The 25,661-nt window shown below is 43.4% G+C and overlaps 1 protein-coding gene across 2 annotated transcripts in view; it reads right to left on the bottom strand.

Moving 5' to 3' along the window:
- Positions 1-25,661, bottom strand: part of LOC126197083 (uncharacterized) — a 576,613-nt gene that overhangs the window by 427,660 nt on the left and 123,292 nt on the right. Inside the window, exon 1 of one of the 2 annotated variants that reach the window (XM_049934613.1) lies at positions 23,033-23,158. The exons of the other annotated variant lie outside the window; for it this stretch is intronic. The gene's annotated coding sequence lies outside the window, so the exon portion shown is untranslated. Of the gene's footprint in view, positions 1-23,032; positions 23,159-25,661 lie in introns of those variants that run through there. 2 annotated transcript variants of the gene reach the window in all.

The following is a 25,661-nucleotide window of genomic DNA, read 5'->3' as shown; positions in this document are numbered from 1 at the left end:
TGACCAATCAGCGTTTTCCGACTTGAATTATTCACCATGTTTACATGGGGCTCCTAAAACTGGACTTCGTAAAAAGGATTTCCCAATACCGCTTCTGGTTGGTCACGCACACAATCCAAAATCGATTCTGAACGTGCTGTTCTAGGTGCCGGGTATGCACTTCCACAATCGATTTTCGCTCGCACGTAAACATACAATCGTTTTTGAAATGTGCTTGGTTTGTCAGGTTACGTCTGGCTTTTAAAAATCTTCGTCTGGTGTGGACGGAGTGATTTTGTGCACTGACGGAGAAGCAAAATATTAGACCGAGTAGTAAGTTATTTATCTCTAATATTTAATTTAAGAGATACAGCCAGTGTGCTAAATAAGAAAACGCAAGAGCCGACTTCTATATGCCATTTGTGTAAAACAACCGACGATCAGAAAAGCGATATCTGACCGTTCTAGCAATACCGCTTCAAGCCTCAACATGTAAAGACGACAGCAAAAAACGATTCCCAAAATTCGGTTCTCTCTTCCGGTAGTTTTGCCGCATCAAAATATGGTCACTGTGTTCCGTTGCCAACGAAATTCGGAAATAACGAAGTTGCCACAGTAGTATTAGTACATGTTGCCCTTTGCCAACCCCCATTGATAAAAACATCAATCCATAATATTTCCACATTTTCGAACACCGCACTCTGCGAAAGACATCATTTCCATTAGTCTGTTTAGAACAACTATTTTATTTAGCACTACTGGCTTGTTTCGCGCTTTGGTTCATTTTCAAGGGCACTAATGAAAATGAATACGTTCTTCTAAGTATGTATGGATTAAAAATTACATTTCTGGAAGGTGACTATTAATAGCCGTCAAATATTGTAGAAAATGCATGTTTCACCATCAGCTGCCTTTTTTATTTGAAAACCAAATATCAACCAGTCACAAACGATCTTCACGGATTCTCCCCAAAGATACAAAAAAAATTCCATGTAGTATACAGGAAACGTTAAAAACTTTTCCAAGGAAGTACAATAATACTTACAGAGGTAAAACAGTTCAAGCCACATCACCGCATCTCTCATTACTTAAATAACGGCCACGTTTCATATCTAATGAATTCCAGTATACTCTAAAATATATCCTTAGTGGCTGAACCTCTAATGCCTTCTAGCTAAAGTTTTACTTTTATTAAAGAATGTCACTCATCACAACCACTATTATATACATTTGTTGTCAATATTCCTTAAAGCCAAATTTGGGTGCAAAAATGGTTCAAATGGCTCTGAGCACTATGGGACTCAACTGCTGAGGTCATTAGTCCCCTAGAACTTAGAACTAGTTAAACCTAACTAACCTAAGGACATCACAAATATCCATGCCCGAGGCAGGATTCGAACCTGCGACCGTAGCGGTCTTGCGGTTCCAGACTGCAGCGCCCTTAACCGCACGGCCACTTCGGCCGGCCCAAATTTGGGAACATGGTTGATTACGCTGTGGTCATTTATCTCCCTCTTTATGGTTAGCGGTACAGATATACTAGGCTTCTTATTAAGCATTTTAACGAAGCTTTATTTACAAACGATGTTTTCCTCTAAATGTAGTCGATATTTTACAGTAATTGTTCACTATATAACTTATTGTTGGATGCATATGAATGCTAGATTACATTTCAACCTAGCTTGTTTTTATGTTATGGATACTATTTTCATTACGTTTATGATATAACTGACGTTTATTTATATACGATTTCATCGAGTGTAAGCAATGATTATGGTAATTCGTTTTTCTGTTTATATGTGAAACTATACCAAATATGGTCCAGTCCTCTGCGTTTGGCAAGAAACTTGTCATCGAGATGTTTTTATACTATATGACGAAAATACTTTCTAAAGATCTTTGACCAATTGCTCAATATTTTCTACAATTGTAATACTTATACTTCTGATCTTCTCTTCGGTAATGTTCTATTTACGCTTGTTATTAGTATGTTTACCTTTAAAAGCTCTGTGTGTACACTGGAACTCATGCCATGCTCTACACATGAGACATGGCCATTATTTAAGTAAATTACGAATATGTCGTGGCTTAAACTGTTTCAACACTGTAAGAGTTCATGTATATTTTGCACTTCCTTGGAAAAGAATTTGTAACAGTGCCTGTATACTACATGTAATTTTTTTATATCTTTGGGTAGAATCCGTGAAGATGGTTTCTGACTGAAACCGGTCACTATTTGGGTTTTAAATAAAAAGAAGCAGCTGATGGTCAAACATGTATTTTATACTTTAAAAATTACGTCACCAGCAAATGAGCACGACATGTGATTTAGTGTACGGGCTGAAGTAGTTAACAAAGGCCACCCAAAATATATGCAGAATGAATAAATATAACGAACTGTGGTTTTCGCCAAGTTATATGACAATATGGCGAATTTCCTGACGTTCACAGGTATTTTTTTTGTAGTCAAACTGAGACTTCCACTAGGTTCTTCTTCTAATGGAACTATATACTTATTCTGTAGCATTTGAAAAAATGCTTCTCAGAGAACTTCAACGACATAACAATGTATGGGACTTGGTCAAATAGTATCTGAATAACAGCGCCGCAAACCACAGTGTCGCCTTCAAGAGAAGAGATTTCACAAACGTCTGCTCTGTTACACCAAATGTAAGTAAACATGTGACTCAGGTATGGTTGTGTTTTTATCGGTATGGTTGAATCCCGTCAGTCTGTCTTCTGCTGTTGTAGCAGATAACTTGCTCGTAAAGCTACTGACAAGGGAACCTCCCCATCGCACCTCCCTCAGATTTAGTTATAAGTTGGCACAGTGGATAGGCCTTGAAAAACTGAACACAGATCAATCGAGAAAACAGGAAGAAGTTGTTTGGAACTATGAAAAAATAGGTAAAATATACAAACTGAGTAGTCCATGTGCAAGATAGGCAACATCAAGGACAGTATGAGCTCAGAAGCGCCGTGTTTCAAACAATTATCTGTCCGTCCGTCCGTCCGTCCGTGCGATGCGAGGTAACTGCGCCGTAGTATGGGGACGCTACACCTAAACAAACATCGAAACACACGACTTCAGTCGACTACAGCGCACGGAAGAGAGAGTATTCCTGCTAACGAGACTCCCTGGCTGCGGTCGCAAAACACAGACACTAAACTTATTACAGTGAACAGAGACGTCAATGAACGAAAGGACAGATGATAACTTTGCGAAAATAAAGAAAGTAAACTTTTCACTCGAGGGAAGACTTGAACCAAGGATCTCTCGTTCTGCAGCTGCTCACGCTAACCATGGGACCACGGCGCTCTTGAGACCACACTCTCCTTGATGTTGCCTACCTTGCACATGGACTACTCAGTTTGAATATTTTGCTTATTTTTTTCATAGTTCCACACAACTTCTTCCTGTTTTCTCGATTGATCTGTGTTCAGTTTTTCAAGGCCTATCCACTGTGCCAACTTATAACTAAATCTGAGGGGGGTGCGATGGGGAGGTTCCCTTGTGAGACATTCAGATTGTATACAATAGTCGAAAAAGTGAATAACGTTTACCGCGAATATCGCCATATTACTCGAGCAGTGTGTAGTTTTATGCTGAAGAGCACCTAGATCGTGCGCAAGCACTCACGATCTGTCTTTATAAACATTACAAATAAGTTCTAGAAGCTGGAAGTGTGGAGAAAAAATATGCCAACTAAAAAGAGGAGTCACTGATGAAGGAAATGAAACTAACATTTTGGCATCAGTAACACACAACGCAAATGTCACTAAGGGGTATCTCGGAAGTATGAGAGAGATCAACCAAACGACCTTACAACATTACATTCCTTCAGGTTTCATCCTCTTCTCTTTCTACAGCTTCATGGCAATAACTTCCAAAATTGGTTATAGTCCTCCGAATGTTATCTACAAGGAGTGCAAAGCGATGCGGCACAACTATGCAAAATTTTGTTTGAGAAAGAAGAATCATTTACAAACCATGCGCAAACCAGTCTTCGAAATATATATTAATCGTCAGTTGCAAAACCACACTGACTCAAAGGTGTGGACAAAAAGAACGCTCCTGGTTTGTCAGTTCGTCAACTTTTATTGCATGTTTTTAAAGACTGGCATCATTGATCCCTTTTTAATTGATGGGAATCTAAATACACTGAAGTAAGTCGAGTTCCTAAGACATGCTGCTACCGCAGTTATTGGGAAACATCCCACTGGATATAAGGTGATCCGTGTGACACCAATATGAGGGCTGCCCCTCCCGCGCCGCACGTTTAATGACACACCCTCTTAAGAGAACATTGGACAGCAAAAAAAAAAATGGTTCAAATGGCTCTGAGCACTATGGGACTTAACTTCTAAGGTCATCAGTCCCCTAGAACTTAGAACTACTTAAACCTAACTAACCTAACTAACCTATGGACATCACACACATCCATGCCCGAGGCAGGATTCGAACCTGCGATCGTAGCGGTCGCGCGGTTCCAGGCTGTAGCGCCTTTAACCGCTTGGCCACCCCGGTCGGCCATTGGACAGCACTGGAACGGTCGTTCTGTAAACGGTCTCACCAAACTTCACACCTCTATAGTTTTATCTGTGGCGAAAATTAAAAGAAGAGCTCTATTAGGACACACGAATGACTCCCGAAGGCCTGAAATGCCGTGTAATACGCCTTGTGCTGCCGTTAACTCCAAACGAAATTCAACGTGCAGCACTGTTTCTTCAGATTAACTTCATAGCGTGTATAAATACTCAAGTTCAATGTTTTGAGCACGTTGTATGACAGTCATGACAGTGAACTCACGACCCACACCTGAGTTACGGGTTCGCTTGTATCTGGTATAATAGGAAAGACGTATGTGGAGGCAATTCTCTTGACGGCGGAACAGTAGTTTTCGACGCTGTTATCTTCATATTATTCGATCACTAATTGGAAGAAGGGACACATTGGACGGTCATTTGTTAACATAGCTAACATTTGTTTCCATGCTACTGGGTGGATCGAAGTAGAGGGCAGCGAATTGAAAATAATTAACATAGGGTGTCAGCGCTATTCCGAGATGTGATTGGCACATGATCCCAAGTCGTGGCATTACGTATCAAACCAGACGTAAGAGTGGTGAGATGTGATTCGGTCTGACCAATCAGCGTATCTTTGAAGTTCTCTTAAAAGCTTGTTTCAAACGCCAGAGAAAAAGTTATGTACTTCGGCCACTATAAACGATAAAAATTACTTGTGAACGTCAGGAAATTCGTCGTACTGTCCACTATAACTTGGTGAAAACCAGACTTCGATGTATTTTGTTAATTCTGGATATGTCTGGAGTGACCTGTCTTAGGTGCCTCGCCGTTATACTTAACTAGGAGGATAGATCAACATCCATTTGTGCACTTGAAAATAAGCGTTTTCGAAACTCATTAGTAACTCAAAATACAGTACTTGCTCTAACCAACTGCATAGTCTGATTTCAAGCATTGAAGCAAAGAGCGACAAAATACATTTTCAGCTTTTCCTTTTCCTGAAACTCGAATGCGGACGCAGTCCTCGTTCATCAGGGAAAACCCCTGATTTTCGACGACGGTCATGCGGTAAGAATGTGTCAGCCAATATGAATCATAGATCCGCCGATGACTCTTCGTTATCGTATTTTATCTGCAGACTTTAGAATGTTTCTTATCAAAAGCCTATGCCGTAAACATTCTTTCCGGATTGATTCTTCGTTTGACTGCGAATGGATCATATATCGTGCAAGCACTGATAGGTTATCACACTGAAGCCTGTATTTTGTCACGTATGATTATCTGCGCGCTTTCGGCACACATCAACGCCGTGCAGTCTCGAGTGAGTCGGACAAATTTGGGTGCCACGGTATTGCGACGCCGTTGTGGGTGACGAGGCAGGTTTAGTAATACAGTACTTGACGATTTATGAAGCAAGTTTTATAGCAACCAATGAAGACTGCTTTTCACGTAAACTGCGAAATCTCTTTAGAAATACAAGACAACTCTGTGTGCCAAAGCGCGATTACTCAGAAATATGATAAAAGTAAATAGAAAGCGCAGTGTTAAGGTACTGGGATAATCCAGAGGAGAAGCAATGCTCAGTTCCCTTTTGGCCGTCAAGATTTCGCAAACTCTTAGCCGTTTAAGCGACAGTGGTAAATATCTACACCACTAGTCTTAAATGCTGTTTGTTATTTTATTTAATACGAACACTCGATTTCACTGGTATTAATATAGTCAGGATAGTTACTCTGATAAGTATGAATACCATTTGAATGCCTAAAGTCGATAGGCTTGAGATACCAGCGAAGTAGTGAATAATGGTATGAATATTTACCAATGGTCACCAATCTGGTTCCGTATTCAGTTCTTCTGGTACTTCTGATATAAACTACGGCAGCTTCAATACAGAGTAACACACTAACGTTTCCTCATTATGAAGTATATAATCAATACGGGAGAAGTTTGTAGCCGACCACAATATTTGTGCCTGACATATCGTGAGTGCTCTTCGCGACAGTTCAGGAAGACTCACTGAACCACTTGCTAGTGTATGCAGAACTGTCTTGAAATCGTTCACGGTGCTATGCGTTTTCCATAGTCACTATAGTCTCCAGATACGTCTTCGCTGGTCACCATGGCTCAATGCGAAGAGGATCTCATCACTGAAGACATGGAGTGATGGTCTGGGACGCAGTTTCATTTCATAGCAGGTATTCTTAGGTTTTTATTCGCTTCACCTTTACAGCACAGCGGTGTATTGACGATATTCCAGGCCTTGTAACGTTGCTCTTTAAGGTAAGCCATCCTGGGCCTAACAAGATAGTGCCCGCCTGCACACGGCGAGAGTTTCTACTGCTTGTCTTCATGCTTGCAAAACCCTCCCTAGACCAGCGAAGTCGTTGGAAACCTCCCCAATTGTGGGTGGAGAATTATGGGCAGGGCCCTCCAACCAGCTCGGGATTTTGAGTGTCCCACGGACCCAAGTCCACGGACCCAAGCCCACGAACTTGAGGGCTGGTGTCAAAGCATTAAATTGCCACCAGCACCTCTCAAAACAACGTACCCCATGCTGAAGGGGAATCTAATAAGAAACCCTAAAATAAAATTAAATGATGAATCGATTTGGAGTAGCGCAGTAACGAAATATCTAGCTGTATCTCTGGACGAACGTCGTAACTTTGCACATCACGCGGAGGAAGCAGGCAAAAAGGTACGAATGTGATGAATGAAACTATAACAATTGCAAATAGACAATTTCGGCTTCCCTTGAAGACAATCAGTGTGTACCACCAACGTATATTTTCATTAGTCATAGGATATGGTGCGACCGTCGGGGCTCATAGATTGCAGCTAGTGAAGCCAGCCTCAGTAGTGAGAATAGTTCAACGAGGCGTGCTACTAAGATTAACAGGCGCCTACCGCACTACCCCAGTGATGCTTTGTTAGTAATTCTGGGAATGTGTTCTCTGGACTTGGCAATTAGGAAAATGGGAGCCTTTTACTGGTTAAAGAAAGGCAATCAAATGGAAGTACAAAGGGTGCTTGGAACTGAAGCCCATTCGAAAATTGCGTTGGTGCAAGTGATCACGGAAGTGCGGACTTAAAAAGTAACAGCGATGGGTGGAATTACTCGCTACAGTGAAAACGCTGCTGACAAGCTGCCCGACGCCCAAAGAATCCAGCAGACTATAGCTTCTGACGGGGTAACACTGAAGCCAGTTCAGTAGCGGAAACAACCATGTACAAGTTAAATGCACCAAAATAAATTAACAAACAGAGAACAAATTCTGTAGTGTTTTCGTAGATTAGTAGCTGAGTAATTGTTTAAGGTTTTTAATGTAGTTTTTGTGGTAGTGGAAGTATAGTTTCTTTTGCCTCCTTTTCTTAAATTAACAGAAATAAATAACTAATACATAACTTATAACTATCTAAGGAAGTATGATTTGTATGCCTATTCTAGCTTTTCGGATACTAGTCTGTAATTATGAAGAATAAATAAATAGAAGTATATCGCGGCAATTGGGCAGAAGCTGGCACGACATCCCTCTAGAACACATCCAGCAACTCCGTCAATCAGTGCCAAGCCGAAGAACTGCTTGAATGAGGGCCAGAGGTGGACTGATACGTTATTCGCTTGCTCGATTTGTGAAGCTCTTTCTCATGAATAAATGATCCAATGTTTCTGAAAACGCAATCATTTGTTTGTAAATTTACGACATATCTACCGATTTCTGACCCATCGGATACTTCTTTCATGGTGTCTCGTTTTTCTAAGAATCTATTTGTACGAGGCAAAGTCACGGACTACACGCGTCCAGTCAGCTGCTGTCCAGTTTACGTTTTTAGCCCCTTTGATAAAGCGTTCAACTTTATATACCGCTGTGAACAGTCGCTTTTCGTGAGGTACCGAATGTCAAATGTTCACTTCACGGATTTCCCTCCCCGTATTCTGTTGGAGACTGTTGCCGATTGATTTGCATTTCCTAGCAGCAGCAATTCCTCTCTTTGAGATACACTTTCATTAAGAAGGTGTACGAGGGTCGTTCAGTAAGTAATGCAGTACATCCTTTCTTCCTCAACGCAGGTTGGTCTTATTCAGCATTCCAGTGCACCATATTATTCTCCATTCTACTGCCTAGAAAACCCTATTTTTCAACATAATCTCCATTCTATGCGACGGTCTTACGCCGCCTTATTGGAAGGGACTGTGTGCCCGCATAGTATCACTCTAAGGGTCAACGTGGGAGCCAGTGTCTTGCTGCATCAATAACCTCCCTACCTTTGAAGTACTGCTTCCCACAGATTGCGTCCTTTATTGAGCCAAGTCGAAAAGTGCAAGATCTGGGCTGTATGGTGCATGAGGAAGGACAGTCCACACCTGTGAGTACTCCAAGCGGTGGACGAGTGTGTCAGCGCTACCAACAGAGACCACCAGTTGTGCTGAGAGATGTCTGACAGGTGCGTCGATCACCTCGCATGAGACTGTCCGCACGTTCCAGCACTGCAGGCGGCATAGCTGTGTGCGACAGGCCGGCCGGCCACGCGGCGGATCGGACAGGTTCGCGCGACCTTCTTGCGATGATGACAACACGACTCGCCGAAAGACTGGCTGTGCTTTTTTTCACTGCCAGGTCTCCATAAACATTCCAGGAGCGCATAAGAATATCTGAGATGCTTTGGTTTTCCAATTACAGCCATCTGCTTGGAAAGCACCGCTCCTACAGACGCCATATTGAAGGCTACGTATAGGTCGCCCCAACTACCGGAACTTCATGAAACTACAGGGCCTGGGGCAGGAATATTCTGCGATGTCCCACAGCAAATTTCACAATTTTCAACCGAAGCTAGCCGAGAAAATGTGTTTTATTTTTTTTTTGAACGTTCCTCGTAACATTAGTCTCCAGTCACTGTCGGTCATGAACTTTTAATGACCAATGCTTTGACGCGATATTGTACGGCTGGAGTGGTACACCAATCCTTGTAGTCACGTTGGTTACAACGCGTTGATACACCAAGAAATCAGTCAAATACATTGACGGTGTGGTCATTGGTGCGTCCAAAGAGTTATTTCTTGCCACTCCTTGACGTCTCCATAACGACTAGTTTCACTTCGCTTCTTCCGATGAAGAGGCACATACACATTACTTCACTGGCATGACCACTGTCAGCAGTGCTCGGTCATCATGACCGCTTGGTACCTATTCCTGTTCCACATGGTCTACCGCGCTCCTAAATGAACCGTTTGCTCCTTTAAGTGGGTGACTAACATTACTTTTGATGAACTTTTCTTCCTGTATCACGCATCTGTACTTCATATAGAATGTATTTTAGGTTTAACTGTAATGAATCAAATGAGTCCCAGTCTCCCTAGAAACCAACATGCAATCTGAAAACAGGGGTCATAAGGAACTCAGCCCATGCCCTTCACTAATTATATTCTACATGCCACAGATAGTGGCAAGCCAGTGTACCACACATTCCTAGTGTCTCAAGGGCTGTAAGAACCACACTAGCAGCAACAAAGGAAAATAAATTCCTGCAGGATACCTAAGCCTATAGACCGATTAAAATTACTTAGTAGCTGAGCCTTTATGCACTGCAGCTGGTTTCCTCAAAAACACACACACACACACACACACACACACACACACACACACGACAGAGAGAGAGAGAGAGAGAGAGAGAGAGAGAGAGAGAGAGAGAGAGAAACTAATGAGATACACACCCCCACGCAGAACGATGCTAATGAAATAAACACGTTTCATTCACAGCGCTAACCAAACACTGCTGGGTACGTCAGCACAAGAGGCAATTCTGCGTCACATATTAAAGGGATCGGTTTACACTAGATAAGCTTCACACGACATTGTGTGAAGCCGAATCTTTGAAGGCTGGTTCTAAAGGCTCTGAGTACTATGGGACTTAACATCTGAGGTCATCAGTCCCCTAGAACTACTTAAACCTAACTAACCTAAGGACATCACTCACATCCATGCCCGAGGCTGGATTCGTACCTGCGACCGTAGCGGTCGCGCGTTTCCAGACTGAAGCGCCTAGAACCGGTCGGCCACCTCGGCCGGCCTTTGAAGGCTTGAGTCACGCGTTGCAATTGGGTCACGCAGTTATAGATAACTACTTTGCGCAGTGTTGTGGCGTAGCGCGATGTTCAGTGTAGTTTCTTCACGTTTAGATGGTCGTAGGTTCGGATCTTGTCCACTGAATCCAAATTTTTTTACTTCTAAATCTAATCAAAACAACGTAATTGATATTTTTATTCCATTAATTGGTTTAAAAAATTTTTTTTTCTAGTTCTTTGTCGCGTCACTTTTGATCATTGTATTGACTTTCTTATTTGCTCTCATTTTGCTTCCTATCAATCTTTTTTCTGTTTGGAATCTGCCTGTGCCGCCTATAACCTGCAACCAAGTGTCAAAGAGGACTGCTCATAGGTTGAAAATACGGCAGTCCGTGTAACTAGTGTGACGATAGTTTCAAGTAACCAGTGACAGAGAGAAATCACAGTTTGTTTTTTAGCGCCGAAATTGAATTTTTTCTGTCTTGACTTTGGTCTTAAGGTTTAACTTTAATCGCCGTGTACGATGCGGTCGTGATTTCAGTTCTGCCGCAAATTTTTGACCGCCGTTTTCTCGGAAATATTGCACACCACGAGGTTATTATTAACTTAGGACGTGAATTTAAATTCAGGGCTACAAAACGCGTCGTCTGCCGCAGTTCAGTCATCGTTCGCTTAAAATCAGCTGTCTACAGAGCGTACCTCATTTTCGACATACCTCGCGGCGGCCACTGTCAACATTGCTTCGTGTTACACGTTAACAGCATTTGTGAAGTGACCCGTCTCCTCTGTGTGTCACCTATAACCGGGCGATAGCCAGCAGCTAATGTAGCAACACTGTAGTGGCAAGTGACAGACGTCACCTATCAAGTAATTTTAATCTGACTACAGTCTGTGAATGCATTGGCAGCTTGTCGATGGGTAGAATGCAGCACTTCGCTCCGGATCGAGGATCGTTCTTAGACACACAAGTAATTTGTGATGTGGTGCAGGGAAGTGTGTCATGGGCGTTAATGTTCCAGTTACACATCAGGTTCATAATGTATAGTGTTATACACCTGTAGTCATGTATTTACTAAATATAATTTTATGCGAAAAACTGAGAGCCAATTCTTAGTGTAGACAACTATTAGTTAATGAAAGCTGTGCAGTTGAGTTAGCATTCAGTGCTCTCCTGCAAATTCCTGGAAGTACAAGGACGCTGGTATGCGAAATGTAATCTCCGTGTGAAGTTAAAACTGTATGCCAAAACCAATGCCCTTATCGAATGAGATATAGAAGCACGACTCCAGACGCATCTACACTTCTATCCTACTACCTAAACTACATATAAGCTCTCTCTCCAAGGTCGTTGGACCAATACTCCATAACGGAGGGCTGCCGGGGTGAAATGCCTCAGTCATGGCATAGGCATTATTATTACAATTAATTTTTCACTCTGCAACGGAGTCTTTCTGTCGTGACAATTCCTGACGGACTGAACAGCCCGGGCTATTGAGCACTGACTGAAGGAAGGGATCAAGCACCACGTAAATACATGGCCAGTGTCTATTTACTGGTACGTTACTGAGAAGCTGAAACGTGTCAACGAATGAATCTATTAACAAAACAGTTTTACGGCATGCACTGCAACTGTGTACAGGGTTTCGAGATCCATGTCAATTTCAAAGGAAAACAGAGACACCCTGATTACCATCCGTTTGGCTTTAGGAAGGACAACGGTACCGCAGAGGCACTTCTGATGATGTGCCGGTGCTGGAAGCATGACTTTAAAAAAATCGAAACACGTTCAGAAATTAGCAGATCTAGAAAAGGCGTTCAAGAACGTAAAATAGTGCAAGATATTCGAAATTCTTAGGAAAATAGTTGTAAGCTGCAGGGAAAGATGGATAACGCACAATGTCTACAAGAATCAAATGTTAACGATAACAACGGAAGACCAAGAACGAAGTTCTTGAATTAGGAAGGGTACAGAGTAGGGATGTATCCTTTTGCCCCTACCATTCTATCTATATATCGAAGAAGCAGTAACGAAAATGAAAGAAAGGCTCTGGAGTGAGATTATAATTCGCTGTTGTCATTGCCGATGGCATGGCCGACCTCAGTGAAAATGAGAAAGAGGACCTGTATAATGGAATAAACAGTCTAACAAGCGCAAAATATGCCTTGAGAATAAACCGAAGGGAGACAAAGTAATGGGCAGAAGAAATGAATTACTGATAACCTTGACATCAAAATTGGAGAAGTAGACGGAGAAATTGTGCTACCTTGGAAGCAAAATAACACATGACGGACGAAAAAAGGAGGACGTCAAAAGCAAGACTATCACAGTGGAAGTGGTCACTCCTGATCAATGGAAGGTTACTATAATCAAACATCGGCCTTAACTTGAGGAAATAATTTCTGATAAAGTACATTTGGAGTCTAACGTTGGTGGATCACGGACTGTGGGAAAGGCCAAGAGAAGGGAATCGAAACGTTTGATACGCGGTACTAAAGAATGATATTCAATTCAATATTAGGTGGGTGTATAAGAGAAGGGGAGGATTTCTGCAGAATCGGCAAGGAGGGAACCATGAGGAAAACATTACAAGAATGAGGAGCAGTACGACAGGACGTGTGTTAAGACGTAAGGAATAATTTCGACGGTACTTGTGGGGGCTGTAGAGGAAGACAAACAACTGAGGACGTTGCGTGCAAGTGCTGCTCTAAGATGAAGAGGTTGGCGCAAGAGACATTCTTGGCAGGCCGCATCAAACATGGCAGAAGACTGATGAGAAAACAAGAAGCAGTTTGAGCTACCAGGATATATTTTGCGTATACAAAGAAAGACATGGTGAATGATCACAGGCCTTTTGACACTCACGTACGCCTAATATTTTTTGAAAGCCCAACGAAACGAATGTTTTCCTCCTCCCCCCCCCCCCCCCCACCACCAAAAAAAAAAAAAATTGATACACTGAGATCCATGAGTATAAACTTATAAACTTACACTAACAACGGCTCAATCGGTGGTGTGTACTTCAGTCAGTCTTGTGAGTATTACAGTTCTCATGCACCGTAACTGGAACAGGAAGAAACTTTAATACGTGGTTGGTTTGGGGTCCCGTCAAGAGATGGAACACACGCTCGGACAGTGGAAGGAAATCTGTCGTGCAGTCCCAGTATACAGTTCAGTTTAAAAGTAATGGACATCTCTAAAAAGGGCAATCACAGACGCTGGAAAGAAGGTAACTGCAGAGAAACCACTGATAACAGAACAAATACTTCAGTTGATCGATAAAAGAAGAAAGTACAAAAATGCTCAGGGATATTCAGGAATACAGAATTTCAAGTCACTTAGGAATAAAATAAATGGGAGGCTAAGGCGAAATGGCTGCATGAAAAATGTGAAAAAATCGAAAAAGAAATGATTGTCGGAAGGACTCAGCATATACAAAAGTCAAAACTGCAAATGGTTCAAATGGCTCTGAGCACTATGGGACTCAACTGCTGAGGTCATTAGTCCCCTAGAACTTAGAACTAGTTAAACCTAACTAACCTAAGGACATCACAAACATCCATGCCAGAGGCAGGATTCGAACCTGCGACCGTAGCGGTCTTGCGGTTCCAGACTGCAGCGCCTTTAACCGCACGGCCACTTCGGCCGGCGTCAAAACTGCCTTTGATGCAATTAAAAGCAAGGGTTGTAACATTAAGATTGCAATTGAAATGGGGCAATTAAATGCAGAGGAGAGAGCCGATAGGTGGAAAGAGTACATTGAAGGCCTCTTTGAGAAAATGAGTTGTCTGATGACGTGAAAGAAGAAGAAACAGGAGTCGATATAGAAGAAATAGGGGATCCAGTATTAGAATCAGACTTTAAAAGAGATTTGGAAGACTTAAGATCAAATAAGGGAGAAGGAATAGATAAGATTCCATCAGAATTTCTGAACTCATTTGGGAAAGTGGCAATGAAACGACTATCCAAGTTGGTGTGTAGAATATACACTTATCAGCCAGGACCACTGTCCTATCGATAGCAATTACTGCTAGTCTGACACACGCATGGTGCATGTAATGTCAGTTATTGTGCTCTCCGTGTGTAGAACGGGGAAGGTGCGCGATCTATTTGAGTTTGACCGAGGCCAGATTCTGATGGCCCGGAGGCTCGGCACGAACATTTCGGATGCTCCACGACTTATCGGGTGTTCGAGGAGTGCTACGGAGAATGTCTTCAGCACGTGGCGACACCAAGGTGAAACTACGTCCAGACGTTGTGGGGCTTGGTGGCCATCCCTCGGACGTCGTTGGCTGGGCGGACTGGTAAAACGGGACAGGCGGCGAGTTGTGGCGAAACTAACATCAGACTGTAATGCTAGGCAGAGCACAAGTGTGTGTGTGAGCGCACAAGTGTGTGTGTGTGAGCGCACAAGTGTGTGTGTGTGAGCGCACAAGTGTGTGTGTGTGAGCGCACAAGTGTGTGTGTGAGCGCACAAGTGTGTGTGTGAGCGCACAAGTGTGTCTGAACGCACAAGTGTGTCTGAACGCACAGTGCACCAAACACTCCTAACGATGAGCCTCCCCAGCCCACAATACATGCATGTGCCGATGTTAACACCACGTAATCGGCAACTACGACTGAAATGGACACGTGACCATCGGCACTAGACGTTTGAACAGTGGCAGAGCGCTGGATGGTCTGATAAATCCCGATACCTTCTTCTGCAAGCCGATCAGAGCCCGCAAACCCGTCGTCTTCCAGCGCAACAGCTCCTTGAAACCTGTAGTGTGGAACGGAGACAAGCTGGCGGCGGCTGCTTTCTATTCTGGGGAACATCCGAGTGGGCATACACGGGTATAGCGGAGCCAAGGAGTATCGTACACCGGTTTCAGACCATGCACACCTCTTCCTGGCGGCAGTGGCGTTTTTCAATAAGATAACATGCTATCTCACAAGGCCAGGAGTGTGGTGGAGGTTCGAGGAACACAGTGGCAAGTTCCAGTTGATGTGCTGGGCTCCCCAACTCGCCAAATCTGAACGCGATCGAGAACATCTGAGATATGATTGAACGTGTCGTCAAAGCTCATCGCCTCCCTCCCCGGAATTTCGGGAATTAAGGGACTTGAGTGTGCAGATATGGTGCCAACTCCCTGCAGCAACCTACCAAGGCCTCACTGCTTCACAGCCACGAAGCGTCGCCGCTGTTATGCGTGATGAAGATGGACATTAGGTGGCTGTTATGTATGTGGTTATAATATTCTGGCTGAGCACTGTAGGAGTCAGCTTAGGAGCTCGTACATCCACGTTTCTGGCAAAACTAATATACAGAAGAATGGAAAAGAAAATTAAGGATCCGTTATATGTCTAACAGTTTACTTTCAGGAAAGGTAAAGGCACCAGAGGCAATTCTAACTTTGTAGTTGATAATGGAAGTAGTATTAAAGAAAAATCAAGACAAGTTCAAAGAATCTGTCGACCTGGAAAAACCGTTCGACAATGTAAAACGCTGCAAATTCTGAGAAAAATAGGGGTAAGCTACAGGGAAAGGTGGGTAATACACAATATGTACAACAACCAAGACGGAGCAATAGGAGTGGAAGACATAATACGAAATGCTCGGATGGAAAAGGGTGTAAGACAGGGACGTAGTATTTCGCCCCTACTGTTCAAACTATCCATCGAAAAAACAATAACGGAGATAAAAGAAAGGTTCAAGAGTGGAATTAAAATTCAAGGATGAAGGGATATCCATGGTAAGATTCGCTGATGTCACTGCTATCCACACACTGAAAGTGAAGAAGAATTATAGGATCTGCTAAATGGAATGCACAGTCTAATGAGGACATAATATGGATTGACAGTAAATCGAAGAAAGACGAAAGTAATGAGAAGTAGCAGAAATGAGGAGAGTGAGACACTTAACATCAGAATTGGTAATCACAAAGTGGATCAAATTATGGAATTCCGCTACGTAGGCAGCAAAATAAACCACGATGGACGGAGCAGGGAGGATATCAAAAGCAGCCTTCCACTGGCACAAATGGCATTCCTGGCCAAGAGAAATCTACTAGTATCAACAAACACAGGCCTTAATTTGAGGAAGAAATTGCTGAGAATGTACGTTTGCAGCACGGCGTTTTACGGTAGTGAGGCGTGCACAGTGCGAAAACCGGAACAGAAGAGAATCGAAGCATTTGAGATGTGGTGTTGCAGAAGAATGTTGAAAACTAGGTAGACTGATAAGGTAAGGGATGAGGTGGATCTCAGCAAAATCGGCTAGGAAAGGAATAAGGGAAAACACTGATAAGAAGAAGGGAAAAGATGATAGGGGCTGTTATGACCTCAGGGAGTAACTTCCATGGTACCAGAGCGAGCTCTAGAGGTAAGAACTGTAGAGGAAGACCGCGATTGGAATACATCCAGCAAGTAATAGAGGTCGTAGATCGTAAGTGCTACTCTGAGATGAGGAGGCTGATACAGGAGAGGAATTCGTGGCGAGCCGCATCAAACCAACCCCCTTCAAAAAAGTCCCAAATCTTCCCTTAAGCGACAGAAAGAATTTTACACGACTGTGCCACCTCGTACCGATTATTAGCAGAATTTTATGTCGTACGCGTTTTGCGTTAAACCTTGCCCCAATCCCGGCTTCACGTGTAACGTCGAATGTATTCCCACCGCTTTCCCTGACTGACACTGGAAAGTAAACTCGATATACTCCAGTCCAAACTGAAAACGGACACATGTTATTCCGGGCAAAGATGCGCGATGCGCGTCGGAAGTACGCCCTTGACAGATGCAATCTCCCGCAAGGTTACGGTCACGGTAATCAATAGCCGCCACCACACGGACAAGACGCAGGCATTTCCGTGAGCAGCATCCGGTCCACTGGTACGAAACAATCACTTGTCATACGAGACGACGTAATACGCTGCATTTTCCACTACTAGCTTTCGATGCTCGGTATATATAACGAACGATGCAACATGGGAACATAGGGGAAAAAAGGACTCTGGTGAGCTTCCTTTCTGTCCTTGTGTAACTAACCTGCAGTGTAATTCACAACCTTACTCAGTATTCGTAGTCTGGTTCACTTCGTTTCTGGAAAGTAGCTAGCAGAAGGTGTCAGTGGCAACAACCAGGGAGCTGTTAAAATCTGACTGGGGTCATATAAAGTGGGAGGGGGGGGGGGGGGAGAGAGAGAGTATCAAACTTCTATTCTGGGTTCGCTTTTCTTGATATCTATGACTAATATGCTACTAAGTATGGCAAATGACTGAACTATTTTTCCTTACAGACGAAAAATGTTATTTTGAAAGACTTTGAACGTAGTATAAATTATGTAGCTTGCAAGGTAGACAGTAACTTCAGCACGTATCTTTCAGATAACTGGTTAATGCTTAACGACAACAAAACGCAGTGCATACAGTTTCTGAAACGGAACTCCTGTAAACTGAAAATTTTATTGACCTGTGGTGGCCAGTCAGTGAAGTGGACAACTTTAAATTCTTAGGACTGAGGGTAGGTGGAAGACTTTCCTGAATTATCACTTTCATGCTCTTGTGCGGAAACTGAATGCTGCTGCCTTCACTGAAAGAATGGTTTTATTGTCTCTGACATTGAAACGCGAAGACTTTTTAATTACCTTTCATTCACTACATTACCTCGAATGCTGTTATACTTATTCTGGAGCAATTCTGTGCACTCAGGAATATTTCCCTTTGCCCAGAAAAGGACTGTCAGACTGATCTACAGCACCAGTTCGCGAACTTCGTGTAGGATGTTGTTCAGATGCCTCTGAATTCTGTCATTCCCATTCATATACCATCATGGGATTATTTGTTGACAGCATTCCGACGGAACTGTAATACTAGACTAGAATACTAGACGGAGAAACATGTACTTGGACAACACTTTCCCAAACGCTATACTGGATGGTGTAAACTATTTAGCGGCATTCATTTTACATAGGCTTCCAGTAAAACTGAACAAAAATGGAGTGATAAATGCCAAGTATTCAGATCCAAGTTTAAATGTTTGCTTGAGAAACACTCCTATTTCTTATTATTTCTTATGTGAGTTCATAGCGTTAGTAGAGAATTTTTCTCTGGAATGGGTTATTTATTCGTATACTTTCGCAAAATTTTATTAATTCGTTGTTTTGTGTACAAATTTTCTAATCAGATTTCGTAAGTTATGTACTGACTCCTTTGATGACGGAGTAGCTTCGGCTCGTATGTTTCCACGGAACTAGGTAAATAAATAAATAGTAAGATGTTTACGTTCTGAGATGTATGCTACGTGACCTGGAAATTATAATAGTGAAGAGAGAACGAGAATGAAAGTATCCTATGAGCGGAGCGGATGAACAAGTGATTGCGAATGTAGCATGTTGACTGAGCGACAAACATGATGACTACCTCGACACGATAAGTGAAATGTCGTAATGAGTTCAGGCGTGGTTAACGCGCGACACAAGAACAGCTGACTTCGAAGCGTGACGGAGTAGCGAAGGTCGAACCACAACAGCGCGTGAGTTTAAAGGGACAGGAACTAACTTGCTGAGGAACTAACTTGCTGAGGAACAAAACAAAGAGTATATGGCTTAAAAACAGCACCACTTCACTGTTAAACATAAAGAACAACTGAAAGATAATTATAGAGAATAAAGGCACACGTAAGGCATGCATTAAGTTACTCTACGCAAATATTCCGTCCGGATTATTTTTAAAAAATGGTTCAAATGGCTCTGAGCACTATGGGACTCAACTGCTGAGGTCATTAGTCCCCTAGAACTTAGAACTAGTTAAACCTAGCTAACCTAAGGACATCACAAACATCCATGCCCGAGGCAGGATTCGAACCTGCGACCATAGCGGTCTTGCGGTTCCAGACTGCAGCGCCTTTAACCGCACGGCCACTTCGGCCGGCCGGATTATTTTATTTGGATAAGAAACCAAAAACAATAAAATTGGAAAACAACAACGCAAAAAATACAAATATACAATTAATCATACACTCTCTTGCAGTACTGAATCAATGTAAACATGACTAGCGCACATCATCTTTTGTTGTGTAATATACCGTAAGGAGCAGTCGGTGACTACACGCACAAATTCTCATCTCAAAATAGCCACCTGTTTGTATCTATGTTACACTTTCCCGGCGACGTTTCACAGTTGGTAAGGATGACAGGAAACCGAGTGAATGTTCATGACAAAATTGAAATAAGTATTCACGTGGCATATTTTCTGCAAACAGGAATACGGGGCGCAGAAAGAAATTCAATCGGCAAAAATATGGATGCATTAATTCGGCAAAAACCATAAATCATGGGCGCATTTAAAGCCACTCAATGAGTTGAGCATTTCGAGGGATAGACTTACATAAAGACGATTTTTCGTAAATACATGTATGCTCTCCAGGTATTTCCTGCACAATATTCTAGAGCGAAAGCAACTTTGCGAAAATATCCAGTTTCGTTGACGTAACGTGGCAGCTTATATATTTTTATGCAGCTGGCAATAGCTGCTAAATGTTAATTACGAGCAGCGATTAAACCGTAATAATGAAACATTATACGCGATGTACAAAATGAACAGTGAAGAGCAGAATAAGGCCAACCTCGACGGTTGCCTACGGCTCGTGATACAAAGAATTGTAATTTTCACCACGTCAAAACTTTAGAAAGTATAAAGTAAATTTACCTGTCATAGACGTTGAAATAACTTTAATTCTGGCCAGTTCAGTCGTAGCGTAACGTTATTTGTAAAACAACATACTTAGAGTCTGTTGTAACTTTTGCTGAAAGTTAATTTAAATATCTTCGCCAAAACATAAAGTGAGTCCACTAATGAGAACAGCGGTAATAATGACAGGTGTACGATGTAAACACAGAATAGGAGAACAGCAAGCTCTAAACATAATTCAAGAAAATTAGTGAAGAAGTTGAACTACTGAGACCCCAAAACAACCAATTGTTACGAACTGCATGACATCAGATTATTCATAACAAAAATGTATGCCTGCACCACAGTTGTCAAAAAGGAAAATCTGTGCATAAGAAAGTATTTTGTCGTTTCACGTACGTGCCGGCGTTACCAAAAGTGCTGCCAGGCCGTAAAACAGTTCAGCCACTTCGTAAAAAGACTTTTACAGAGCAGTTGCGGTCACGCAGTTAGCGATAAAAGCTACATTTAATATTCACGGAGCTTTCTGTATCGGGCAAATATTGAGCAACTAAGGTCCTTATGAACGTAACAGCGATTAATGTAATGGAAAGTGAATGACACGTGAAATTTTATACTCAGAAAATATCCCTGAACAAACTCCGAACTTTTGTCGGTGTAGTTCGGATTCATCATGTATATAAAATTGACGCATTGGTTGGCTTCGTCAATGCACAACTAAACTGTTGCCATTAATTGCTGTAGGGGCGTGGACACAACCTCTATACATTCTGTAAGTGACATATTCCGCTCTCGGGTATAACTTTTTACTGTTCGCAGTAAAAACACTAACGACGGAAAGCAAAATATGGTGCCATTTAAAGAATAAACTATAACCTTCCAACATAAGCTAAACCTCGGGCTACTGATCAGACTTAAAACCTTCATTTGGAAGAGCAGCAGCTTGTTTTCGTGACACATCCGTTGGTTTCAGTACACTAACTTTGATCTCGTGCTACCCCAGGGGTCAGTATTTCACTACGACCTTCATTAAGCATGATGATGATGATGATGATGATGATAGTGATGATAGTAATAATAATAATAATAATAATAATAATAATAATAATACGTATGGTTACACCAGTAACCAAAATGGACAAGCGGTATCGCACTGTTCAGTATGCCTGTTTACAACCTATAGTTATTCTCAAAACAATCTGCTTGTAGCTGGTAGACAGGGGTCTTTGCATCGAAATTAAAAATACCTGACCCCAGCGCAGAAAAGGGGCTTCGATCGTAGACGTAAATGTAAAAACATAATGTGCATATTCGTTGGCTTACGATATGTTGCCTTTCAACCTAACCTTGACCTCAGACAAGGGTACAAGTCTGTTACCCCAAAATTCTGGAAAATAGAATAATATAACAATCCTCTTACGAAACACGTGCACCCTTCATGAATCGTGTCGTATGCGCCTCGATGAAATGTCTAATATCCTACCGTATTCTGACGCAGCGATCGGCCAAGAGACATTGTGAGCTCTTTATAACGACTGAACAGTATACACTCATATAGACAAGAAATAAAAATTTTAGAGTCAAAATGAATGAGACCGAGGACGTTCTCGCCCGATAACGTAGCATATATGAACACGGATCGCTAAGTCATCATCACAACGTTTGTCTAAGAAATCTAATAGAAATAATAGTGGCCGTAGCTACCGCACTGATCAAACGGAACAGCAGTATCAAGATGTTTGGTGCACCATTTCATTACAATCTACGGCCTAGAATTAAGCTCAAAATAAACTGCATACAGCAAATAAAGGGGTGGCGGATGCAGAGGAATGTACGATACGAATCGCCGACTTTGGCCAGTGACATAGGAAACATGCGATAATTGCCGTAAACAGTATGGCGACTATAACGTGATGTTATTGGCGATCTTTTTCGAACGTAGTAACGTACAGAGAAATCTTAATTTTAATTATGAACAGCCTCAGTTGCAGCGTTTACCTAGAAATTTACGTAGGTTTCAGTCGGGATAATGGAACCATCTTCAGAATAACAGTATCTATCGTTTGTCCATAGTGGACATCGTCAAGCTAAAACTACAAATCCATAAATTATCGTCAGAATGTAAAACTTATCTGGCACTGCCTCGGCCCCAATGCCAGGTAAATTTTACATTCTGACGATAATTTATGGATTTGTAGTTTTAGCTTGATGTCCACTATGGACAAACGATAGATACTGTTATTCTGAAGAAGGTTGGGTTATCCCGAGTGAAAGCTAGGTAAATTTCTAGGTAAACGGTGCAACTGAGGCTGTTCATTATTAATATTTATACAGTTGCTGGCAGGGCCGCGAAATGTTGAAGATACAGAGAAATCTGTCACTACAATCAGGGTTTTGTTACTATCACATTCAAATGGCTCTGAGCACTATGGGACTCAACTGCTGTGGTCATAAGTCCCTACTATCACATTCGTTGGTATTGCTAACTCATAACCATATAATTACCTTCCAACCTAACCTATACCTCGGGCTAAGCTGCAGGTCAGTGTGTCACCACAACCAGTTTTATTTATATATTGCTTTCAAATTCGTTGGCTTCGCCAGCTAATAACAAAACTGTGGATACAAGCACGAAAAGGTGACGCGACAGCAGGCAGTAATATAACATTATTGGCCAAAGCCGTCGACTCGTATCGAATATTCGTCTCGGAGTCACTGCGAAGTTATCACGGCAGAGGAGCAGCGCGGGCTGCGCGTGCCAGAGATTTGGCGGGAAAAGTCAGCTGCTGTCGGGCTCACCTTGTGGGGGTGCGCGTGCGCGTTGGGGTATCGATCCCCTTGGCAGGGGTAGTGCGTCGCGGCGAGGGCGACCCGTTGACCGCGGGGGCGGCGCCGCGGCGCGGCGAGGGCGCTCCGTTGGCCGCGCCGGGGGCGGCGCGGCGCGGCGACGGCCCGCCGTTGGCCAGGCCGGGGGCGGCGGAGGCGGCGCGGCCGCGGCGCGCGCACGGCGAGCCGGCGCGCTCCCTGTCGCGCTCGCGCTCCTGCCTCATCGAGAGCGCGCGGCACACTGGCCTGCCGGCGGCCGCCGCTGCCCCCAGCGAAGGCGCCACGCCGGACGCCGAGCTGAACCGCACCGAGTTGGCGCGCCGCGCGGGCCGCTTGCTGGCCGCCGGGCTGTTGCCCGCGCTCGCACTCAGCGCCGTCGCCGTCATCGTCGTCGTCGTCGTGTTCGTCGTCGACGTCTCCGTCGGGCCCGGCATCTTCACTGCCTACTGGCCCCTACCTCGGATGACACTGTTCTGCCGATATCTCGTCGCACTAGTTCATCACAATAGCCCACCCCGAAAATCACTCAATACCGTCCACCGTCACCACTTGCAAAGCGCGACCTCCACGCTGACTCTCCCGGCGATGCCACTGTCGCAGCTTGCTGTCACACCGGAGAGACGAAACGCGTGCAGCGTATCGGACGAATCGAAGGCGACTGCAGCGCCGGACACACGCGGCGTTATCAGAGCGAGGCAGCGCCGGAGCCGGCGGCGTGCGTACTACTAAGGGGTCCCAGCGCCCGGACAGATAAACGCCGCCGCCGCCGCGGGCGCGACGCAGGCGCAATGCAAGGTCAGCCTCGCGGAGGAGCTGCGCACCTCAGAGGGGGACGCTCTGGCCAGTGGGCTGGCTCGCTGCTACCACCACTGCCGCTCCCTCTCTCTCTGCTGCCGCCCACACATCACTCGCTCACAGAAAGATACGTACCTAAAGACTTGAAAATTGCTCAAGTCACATCAATACCCAAAAAGGGAACTAGGAATAATCCGCTGAATTACAGGCCTATATCACAATGGTCGATTTGCTGCAGGGTTTTAGAACATATACTGTATTCGAACATCATGAAGTACCTCGAAGAAAATGATTTATTGACACATAGTCAGCACGGTTTCAGAAAATATTGTTCTTGTGAAACACAACTAGCTCTTTATACTCATGAAGTAATAAGTGCTATCAACAGGGGATGTCAAATTTATTCCATATTTTTAGATTTCCAGAAGGCTTTCGGCACCGTTTCTCACAAGCGTCTTCTAATCAAAATGCGTGCCTACGGAGTATCGCCTCAGTTTTCCGACTGGATTCGTGATTTCCTGCCAGAAAGGTCACAGTTCGTAGTAACAGACGGAAAGTCATCGAGTAAAACAGAAGTAATATCCGGCGTTCCCCAAGGAAGTGTTATAGGCCCTCTATTGTTCCTTATCTATATTAACGACATAGCAGACAATCTAAGCAGCCGTCTTGGATTGTTTGCAGATGATGCTGTCATTTACCGTCTTGTAAAGTAATCAGATGATCAAAACGACTTTCAAAATGATTTAGATAAGATATCTGTATGGTGCGAAAAGTGGCAATTGACCCTGAATAAGGAAAAGTGCGAAGTTATTCACATGAGTACTAAAAGAAATCAGCTAAATTTCGATTACGCCATAACTCACACAAATTTGCGCGCTGTACATTCAACTAAATAGTTAGGGATTACAATTACAAATAACCTAAATTAGAACGATCACATAGATAATATTGTGTGTAGAGCAAACCAAAGACTGCGATTCATTGGCAGAACACTCGGGAGGTGCAACAGGTCTACTAAAGAGACTGCTTACACCACGATTGTCCGCCCTGTTCTGGAGTATTGCTGTGCGGTCTGGGATCCGCATCGGGTGGGACTGACGGATGACATCGAAAAAGTACAAAGAAGGGCAGCTCGTTTTGTATTATTGCGAAATAGGGGAGATAGTGTCACAGACATGATACGTGAATCGGAGCGGCAATCATTAAAACAAAGGCGTTTTTCGTTGCGACGTGATCTTCTCATGAAATTTCAATCACCAGTTTTTTTGTCCTCCGATTGCGAAAACATTCTGTTGGCACCCACCTATATAGAAAGAAATGATCATCACGATAAAATAAGAGAAATCAGGGCTCGCACGGAAATATTTAAGTGTTCATTTTTCCCGCGTGCCGTTCGAGAGTGGAACGGTAGAGAGACAGCATGAAGGTGGTTTATTGAATCCTCTGCCAGGCACTTTATTGTGAATAGCAGAGTAATCACGTAGATGTAGATGTAGATTACATTGATACATATTGTGCCCGCATCTCGTGGTCGTGCGGTAGCGTTCTCGCTTCCCACGCCCGGGTTCCCGGGTTCGATTCCCGGCGGGGTTAGGGATTTTCTCTGCCTCGTGATGGCTGGGTGTTGTGTGCTGTCCTTAGGTTACTTAGGTTTAAGTAGTTCTAAGTTCTAGGGGACTTATGACCACAGCAGTTGAGTCCCATAGTGCTCAGAGCCATTTGAACCATTTGATACATATTGTCACACGTAAATAACGCCTATGGTCACGGAAACAGTTTTGTGTGGTTGCAAATGTCGACCGACCGG

The sequence above is a fragment of the Schistocerca nitens genome, chromosome 1 (genome assembly GCF_023898315.1).
Source record: "Schistocerca nitens isolate TAMUIC-IGC-003100 chromosome 1, iqSchNite1.1, whole genome shotgun sequence".
Lineage (NCBI taxonomy): Eukaryota > Metazoa > Arthropoda > Insecta > Orthoptera > Acrididae > Schistocerca > Schistocerca nitens.
The sequence above is the reverse complement of the archived record's forward strand: the minus strand, read 5'-3'. Positions and strand labels throughout refer to the sequence as shown.